This window comes from Myotis davidii, unplaced genomic scaffold (genome assembly GCF_000327345.1).
Source record: "Myotis davidii unplaced genomic scaffold, ASM32734v1 scaffold60, whole genome shotgun sequence".
NCBI lineage: Eukaryota > Metazoa > Chordata > Mammalia > Chiroptera > Vespertilionidae > Myotis > Myotis davidii.
Window position 1 is genome coordinate 1,904,022 of NW_006293007.1, and position 9,127 is coordinate 1,913,148.

At 49.8% G+C, this 9,127-nt stretch overlaps 1 long non-coding RNA gene across 3 annotated transcripts in view; it reads right to left on the reverse strand.

Annotated features, from left to right (window-relative positions):
* Window positions 1-830: 830 nt before the first annotated feature.
* LOC102755669 overlaps window positions 831-9,127 on the reverse strand; it is an 11,225-nt gene continuing 2,928 nt past the window's right edge. The window contains exons 2-3 of one of the 3 annotated variants that reach the window (XR_435817.2): window positions 8,025-8,123; window positions 831-1,817 (exon numbers count right to left, since the gene is read on the reverse strand). This is a non-coding gene — a long non-coding RNA (uncharacterized LOC102755669). Of the gene's footprint in view, window positions 1,818-2,566; window positions 2,918-3,467; window positions 3,711-8,024; window positions 8,124-9,127 lie in introns of those variants that run through there. The other 2 variants (XR_001514337.1, XR_001514338.1) reach the window with 2 other exon arrangements.

A 9,127-nucleotide genomic window follows, 5' to 3' on the forward strand; every position in this document is an offset into this window, starting at 1 on the left:
TGGGCACCAGGACAGATACCGCAATTCCTTCATTGTTATCATTATTCATTATTCCTGCACCCACCTAAGTATGTGTCTATCATTTTACTTTTATCCAATCCCAGGGGTTTCCCCGCTTTGCTTTCTCCCGCCTCTCTAGTCTATCACCAATAGATTTCATGTAACCCACCTACATCCCTGTCCTTTGATTGCAGTGTATACAGATGTAACCTGCCATTCTCGGGAGCATTATCTCAATGCATTGAGGTTCTGCTTCCTGCCATTTGTCGACAGTTTGGCTCAAATAAACTCACAAAAATTCTTTTCCCGTTTGAATGTTTTCATGTTAACAGAACCAAGGAGAGGGATGATGGCTTAAGGAATTAACATCCCTGGGCACCATCAGAGTACCCAGCCCCAAGCCAGGCGCTCTAACAGGGGCAGGCTTCCTGTTAGAGGCGGGTTTAGTGGCAGGGCTCACTGCCATTCAGTTCCCTGTAGCCCTAAAGTGATGTGCTGGGGTCCCCTTTTCCTGGGAAGTCAAGGGAAGCTCCACGAGGCTGAATGGCCCAGGATTCCTCACCTCAGCTGGACCGCTTAGGGCAGGTCTGTGGGCCTGGGGACACCCTCCATGCCAGGCAGCCTGGACCTGAAGGCGACTGATGGACAGGTCCCTTGAAGGGAGCGTTCCCATGGTTAGATGAATGCAGTAAGATAAGTGAAAAAATATCTTTTAAATGCTTTTATTGATTTTCAGAGAGAGAGAGAGAAAAGGGAGAGGGATAGAAACATCGATGAGAGAGACATGGATCCGCCTCCTGCACACCCTCTCCTGGGGATCGAGCCCGAAACCTGAGCATATGCCTGACAGGAAATCAAACCAATCAAAGCAGGGACCTCTTGGCTCATGGGTCAACACTCAACCACGGGGCCACACAGGTCAGGCAGAAGTGAAAACTTGGGGTTTCCAAAGGACACGCAGCTTGACTCATATTTTTTAAAAGGTAGTGGGTGGGTTAGGGTAGCGGGCTCAGAGCTGGGCTGCCTGAGTTAAAATCCAGACCTGCCATTCCTTTGACCTTGGACTTAAGCTCTCTGTGTCTCAGTTTCCTCACCTTAAGGCTGTAGAGTAATATGTACCCATCCAGGTAGTTTAGGTAGGTTATTATATGTTTTTAAAACTGGAAAGAAATGCTCCAATACATTGGTGGGGTTCTGGGTGATTTTCTCCCCTCATCTGCTGCTTTATTTCCAACTGGCTGGAAGGTTCTGAAGTGGTTGGAACCCATTTTAGTTACTGATGCACCCCAGTACCCAGCACCCCGCACAGTGCTTGTGCACTGGACTGGACATGTTTGTTGACTGAGTAAGTGAATGATCACAAATATATGCTTGCCCTTTCAGAACATTCACTTGAGTGCAGAATTCTACCCAAATCAGTTTTGATAATATGCAAAAATGCAGAGCTATAGGAGGGAGGCAACTGTAGCTAATGGGGAGGGGCAGGCTTCCTGTTAGAGGCAGTTTTAGTGGCAGGAGAGGTCAGCATGGGACAGACTTTTGTGTCCATCTTCATGGGCAGAAGCCAGGTGTGGCAGGAGCTCAGCAGGGCACAGCAGAAGGGAAGGGTGGACAGGTGGTCCAGCCTCACTTGAGGGTCTCGCTGTGGATTTGGATTTGACCTCGGAGCGGCGGGACCGTGGACGCTCTGGGGCAGGAGAGAGCTGGGAGGCAGGGGGAGCTTTGGGAAGACTGGCTGGGGAGGCCCCTCACAGGGACGCCAGGGGGCCCGGTGGTCCAGCTGTGAGGTGTGGCTCTGGGAGGAAGGGATGAGATTTCTGAAAGTGAAAGTTGATCAGGAGTCGATCTTCCCACCGAGCGAACCCCAGGCCCAGGGGTCTCCCCCTGTAGTTCTCACGTGCATTTAAGGAACAGACAGTCCCACTTACACAAACTCCACGTAGACAAAGAGGGAATTGCCCTACCCGTTCTGTGAGGCAATCATAACCTTAACCCCAAACCCTGGCAAGGGAAATGTGAAACAGTAGAGGGCAATCCTGCTGGGAGCCGGCCCATCCTTGCTGCTTGACACAGTCGCTGCAGGAAAGAAACATCTGCACAGCATATGTTTCAAGGGACCTGGCATATATAGCATACTGTTCTTAATATGTTTGCTCCCCTTAGCGCTGTGTGTTTTACCCAAGGTCACCTCTCCGAGAAAGGTTGTTTCCCCAGGTAGGGATTTTTCCCTGAAGTCAGGGAGGGTATGAAACTCCTTAACTAAGTGCCAGGCGGGTAGTTAATCACTTTAACTACAAACAAGCACGCTTAAGCTACATAATCTTTACTCCCTGGAATGGAGATAAGAAACGCCCTAACCTTTGGAATAGAGATTGATAGGATTGGAATCAACTGGTATAAATACAGATGTAACAACAGGACACAGAACCTAGAGACAGACCCTGGCTACAGAACCTGGCTGGAGATCCTAACCAGAACTTCGCTGGAGATCCTGACCAGAACTTGGCTAGAGATCCTGGCTAGGCTGCTGATCAACTAAATGCTGTCTCCATGTCATTCCTTCTTCGCCAACTCCGTCCACACCTTTGGGGACCCCTGGACCTGCTAGGGTTGGACCCCAGCACAATCCCATTCAGGAGTAGGTTCTGTACTGGAGAGCAGCATCCAGGTCATCTATCACTTACCAGGAAAGAGGAGCGGTCAGGCGTCCTCTCTGCGGGGGAAAATAGATAAAACTCTTCTCCAGAAAAACTTAGCAAAATGGGAAGGGAGGGCCTTCCTCGCTCTGCTAAAGGGCAGCGGCAGGACCCACTGACAGACCTCACTTCTGGCGGTGCAGCCTGACCGCTTCCTTGTGAGAGTAGGAACAGACAAAGGACAAACCGCTTCCAGGATGGTTCCAACTGCACCGGAGGACCTGGCCAGGAAGAAAGGGCACCAGGAAAGATTCCAAAGGAAGGAACAAAATTCTTCACTTAGAGATGATAGAAACATCAAAGAATGAACAAATAAGTTACTAGATTGGGGTTTGCAAGGTTGCTGGATATAAAAATCAATGTGCGAACACCCCTCCCCCCCCAACACACATCAAACATAGGCCTTTTAATAAAACATGCTCAAGCCCTGTTTGATCCCCAGTGGGGGCACATAAAGGGGAAGGCAGCCAATTGATGTTTCTCTTTCCTCTTCCTCCTCCCTCCCCCTCCTCCTCTTTCTTCCCCTCCCTCTCTCTCCTCCCTCCCTTTTCCTCTCTGTCTCAAATCAATAAGCATATCCTAATAAGGAATAATTTTTTAAAAAACGCCCTAACCCGGTTTGGCTCATCGGACTGAGGACTGAAGGGTCCCAGGTTCAATTCCAGTCAAGGGCCTGTACCTTGGATGCGGGCACATCCCTAGTGGGGAGTGTGCAGGAGGCAGCTGATGTTTCTCTCAATGATGTTTCTAACTCTCTATCCCTCTCCCTTCCTCTCTGTAAAAAATCAATAAAATATACTAAAAAAAATAAAATAAAAAATAAAAAAACAAGTACAAGAGCTCTTTGGAGATAAAACTATTGTGAGATAAAGAGGCCTCAGTAAGTGTTGACATATACCATGTCCATGGATTGGAAGACTTATTATAAGGAGGTCCCCTGTCTCATGTGATACCCAAGTTCAGTGCAATCCCAGTTAAAGCCGGGCTGTATGACGGAACTCTGCACGGGCTCACCTGCAGGGAGTAGGGAGAGTCATGGTCAGGACTGGGCACAGCTTCTGTGGGCGGCAGTGTTGCTGGGGAAGGGGGGTCATTTTCAGGTGAACAGGCCCATGGTTGCTTGTAAGTTGATGCACCCAATTGGGGGCCAAATTTGATCATTATTTATCAAGGTCTATGATCATGCTCCTATGTTTTGACCTTGCAATTTTGCTCCTGAAAAATCATCCAAAAGAAAAATAAACAACTTATTCCTTGCCAGTGTTGTTACAACACTGAAAACTATTAGCGTAAAACGCCCATACTCGGCATCGGGGTTGAGTTCTCTGCCACTTACGAGCTGCTTGAAATAGAGGGAATGGGTCCCACGGCCCCCCGAAGCCTTTCCGGACAAGAAGGAAGGTTCCATCTCCTGCCCTTGCCCACGCCTCTGGGAGACGTCTCTCCTGAGGTCAGTGCCGCCGGCTGGGCCCTGGCCACCTCCCCTGGCAACAGAAGCAAAGAATTTGAGAGCTGGAGGGGCAGGCGCTGTTTCCTGCCACACCCAGAAGGAAAGGCAGGGTCGGGCCTCTGCCAGCCCCAGGCCACGAGCCCAGGAGGGAACACAAGCAGGAGCTGCCTGGCTTCCTTCTCCGCTCTCGCTCTCAGGTCACCTGCTTTTCCTCATGCTCTGTCCCCGGAACTCTGTGTCATTAGGAAGCCTGACGAGGGGCAAGAGTCCCACCGCAAGTAACTGCCTCCTCCAGCCGCAGGAAGTTGCCTCCATCCACTTTGTTTAACCAACCCAGGTGGCTTCCTCCCTCCCTTGATCTTGAGACAATTGTTCCACTTGAGAGAAAGCAGAAACTTGTTTTACAGCTTTTAAGCTGATATATACCCCAGCCTCCTTTAACCTCTGTCCCTGAGTCAGGCCCAGAAAGCTGCCCTCAGGACATCATAGGCAGGACCCAGGGCCTGGCAGAATTCCTGAATTCTGGGATGGGCTCGGTTGTTTGGGGGATCAGAACCTTGTGAAACCTCCCAGAAACTTGGTCTCAGACAGGGACCAGCCAGCTTCCACCAACCCTGGGCATAAGCAATGTGTAAATTACAGCCTGAAGTTACAGCAGGAAGTGACAGAGCCGATGATGGAGCTCTCCGCTCCCCACAAGGCCTGGGAGAGCGGCTGCTGGCCGCCAAGTGCAGCCAGAGGCGCTGCCGTGGGCGGGGGTGGCGCTGGACCCCTCAGGTGACTCAGTGAGCACGGACAAGCCCTGGGCAGGAGTCCAGGCCGATGCACAGAGCCTGCACCCAGTACCTTACAGCCGAATGGCAGAGGAATGAATGGCAGAGAAACGAGGCACCCAACCCCACCTTACTGCACGCTGTGACAGGTAGGGAGGGAGCAGAGGTCCAGGGGAAGGGAAGGCTCTTAGTCCACTCCAGCTGCTGTCTATAAGGAAGCACCAGAGACGGGGTGCTTATAAAAACAGGCATTTATTTCTCACAGTTCTGGAGGCTGGAAGCCTGATCAGGGTGCCAGCATGGCCTGGTTCTGGTGCCAGCTCTCTCCCGGTCACAGAAGACCCTTCTCTGTGACTTCACATGACAGAAAGGGCAGAGAGGCTCAGTGGGGTCTAATAAAGGCGCCAATCCCATTCACCAGGCTCCGCCCTCAGGACTAATCACCTCAAAGGCTCCACTCCTGACACCTAGTACCACTGCCCCGGAACATCTTTGGGGATCAGTGTGGACCAAAAGGGGTGACACACTAAACCCGACAAGCTCAGAGGAGACCTGTAAGGCAGCCTCACAAACTCAGAGACCTAAAGCAACCACAATAGGATGCTCTGAAATTAAAACTTTCTAGCCCGGCCACCGTGGCTCAGTGGCTGAGCATCGACCTATGATTGATTCCCTGGGCTGTGGGCTTGATCCCCAGTGGGGGGCGTGTAGGAGGCAGCTGATCAATGATTCTCTCTCATCATTGATGTCTCTATCTCTCTCCCTCTCTGAAATCAATCCTATATAATAAAGGTCTAATATGCTAAGTGTCCGGGTGTCCAGTCATCCGTTCAACCAATCAAAGTGTAATATGCTAATGATATGCTAAGGCTACTCAACCAATATTTAAAACTTCCTGCCCTAGCCGGTTTGACTCAGTGGACAGAGCATCATCAGCCTGTGGACTCAAGGGTCCGGGGTTCAATTCCTGTCAAGGGCACATGCTTCGGTTGTTGGCTCCATCCCTGATAGTGGAGCATACAGGAGGCAGCCAATCAATGATTCTCTCTCATCATGGATGTTTCTATCTCTCCCTCTCCCTTCCTCTCTGAAATCAATAAAAGCATGTATTAAAAAAAAAATTTCTAACTAAAAGCAGTTCAGCAAGTAGTCATGTACTACGACAGTATTTTTCCCTAGCAAAAGTCTATCTTCACCTTAATTGAGCCAATTATCTTTGCTAACCTGCCTTAGGAATATCAAGTAATTTCCTTTTTTCAGACCCCTCAACAAGGCACAGATCCCCTCACTGCATTGTTATCATGTTAATTGTTAACTATCCTGCACCCACAGATGTCAAAGTGGTATCTATCATTTCACTGTTTTTTTTCTCATTTCACTTTTTACCCAATCCCAGAGGTTTCCCATTTGCTTTCTCCCATCTCCCAAATCTATCACTAATAGATTTCATGTAACCTGGGTACGCCTCCTATTCTGATTGTAATGTATAAAATAAGATGCAAAACTGCCATTTTTCTGGGGCTTTTTCTCAATTCTTTGAGGTTTTAATACCTGGCAATTGTCAGTTTGGCTCAAACTCATAAAAATTCTCTACAGGTCTGAACGTTTCTTACATTGACTTTAGGGTTCCGCATGTGAATTTTGGGTGGGAAAACATTCAGACCTTAGCAGGCTCTTTGCAGTGGTGATATGTTAAACTGACAAGGACTAATACAGGGAATTAGGAGCTTACCACACCACTGGATGGGCTGAAAACAATGCGCCAGAGATCCAGGAATGGGGACGCAGGCGGGGTGGGGGTGGGGGGTGCGTTGCGTGCAAGGGACCCAACACAGTGTGACTGCTGCTGCAAACTGCCACCAGGGACCCAGAAAACAGAGCCATAGGGACGGGGTAGAGCTAAGGAAGTGGCACTGCCACTGGGTACTTTAAGTTCAGGCTGTAATTTACACATCACATACACCTTGTTGACGTAAGAAATGCTCAGACCTGTAGAAAATTTTCATGAGCTGGAGCCAAATCGTTGAGAGGCCAGGAGCAAGGTCTCCAAACAGTTTCTTTTCATTTAGAATTAAGACAGACGGCAGAAAGCAAGGCGGGGGTGGACTACAGGGTAGCTAACTAGAAAGATTATGTGCTCTCTGGAGGGTGGTTATGTCTTGAGGGGCCTGAAAAGCAGGTTCACTCTGGCCTTGCAAAGCTCTGTTAACCTAGAGGCACAGACACAATGGGCGGGGCAGGTATTAAAAATATTCTGTGCCTGGGGCTTGTCTACCCACCGAGACCTGCCCAGCTAAGGATTTGTGATCAGGCCACCCTGTGAGGCTACTTCGACACTGGACTCAGATTTATTACAGAGCTCCTTTTTCATCCATAACCTGCAAACACCAAAGCCTACAGTAGGAAACAGGCCTCTGTGATCCATCTTCATCACAGTCAGCTTTTAATGGAACCGGTTCCTGAATCTCCCCTGGGCAAACAGAATGTAGGGAGGAGGGAAGAGGATGTAAGAACAAAGAACTGTGTACGTGAGCTAACATCATGGTGGAAACCCCTGACATGCCCAGGATGAAACACCTGGTGCCGCCTCAGCTAGACAGGGGGGAGGTGGAGACAACTAGAAAAGGCCTCAGCCCATTTTTTAAAAAATAACCCAATAAGAAACAATGAGAGCCAGGCAACATAAGAGGAAACTATTAACCCCATAGTACTCAGCCAATGAGGAGCCGGAGGAGGGACTCTCGTACCCTAGGGGATAAACAGCCTGTGATCACTACTCTGTATGTGCCTGTACAACCGGACAGGCACCCACTCCTGCGAGGATGTATTAAGTCTCGTTTCTTGCCATACTTCTTTCTCTGAGCCCATTATTTGAATTCGGACAGGTGAGCATTTCTCACACTGCTTTACCTCAGCCTTCCAAAACTGGGCATCAGATTGAAGCAACCCAATTGTCGCCCAGAAGCCCAGGTACCAGGGAGTCTGAAAATGTTTGCACCTTGCTGTTCTCAGCAGTTCGGGGAGCTGCTCAGGAAAGGCGCCAGCCCCGCTCCCCCCTCCCTCCCGCCCCCTCCGCCCGAGGCTGGGGAATCACTTTATAGAGACCTGATTCCAGGGCCAGGGAGCAGCTCTGTGCACGCAGCGGAGGCTCTGGGAGTCCTTCCCGCCCGTACTTACAGGGTGGTGGGGCTTTCCTGTAGATCACTGTTCCATGGGGAGAAAAATCAATACAAGTCCATGGACTGAAGACATAACTTGGGCTGGAATTTTTCTAGGGGAAAAAAAAGCTCCACACCATAACTCATTGGCTGGTTCTATGAACAACACAGAAAGCCACGGCCGATCAATGGGATGAGTGTGAACATATACACTGACTACCTTAAGGAGGCAGGCTCCGAGTGGCCCAGGGCAGGGAAGAAGGGTGTGGGGGATGGGAAAGGAAAAAAACGATCGGACAGGAAAGCTGGGGAAGTTGGAGGCAAGACGCATATGGGAGGAAGAGGTGAGAGCTGGGTGCAGAGGAAGCGGGGTGTGGAGGAAGGGGGACAGGACACAGCAGCTGCAGTCACAGACAGTGGGTCTCATGTGAGAGAGGTGATTCTGGCCGACCTCCTGTACCTGAGAGCTCCATGCACTGCACTGTGAATACAAGACACCATGCTCCCAGAAGCAGCCTCCAACTCCAGCGCCCAGTTGTGATGGCAACAATCCACTCCCTAGGGAACCAGATGTGGGCTGCCAGCCTCCTCCTCGCTTCAGAGTTCAACCGTACATTTGTCTTTAATTCTCTTTTTTTTAAAAATGTATCTTTTTTGATTTAAGAGAGGAAGGGAGAGGGAGAGAGAAACATCAATGAGAGAGAATCATTGATTGGCTGCCCCCTACTGGGGATTGAGCCCGCAATTGGGGCATGTGCCTCTGACCGGAATCAAACCCGGGATCCTTGAGTCCACAGGCTGACGCTCTTTCCACTGAGCCAAACCGGCTAGGGCCTTATTTTTACCTTTAAAAACATTTTTATTGATTTGAGAGAAACATAAATTTGTTGTTTCACTTATTTATGAATTAATTGGTAGCTTCTTGTATGTGCCCTGACTGGAGATCAAACCCACAACCTTGGGGCATCAGTATGATGCTCTAACTGAGCTACCCGGCCAGGGCCTACTACCTTTTGTCTGATTATAAAATAGACTAGGGGCCCGGTGCAC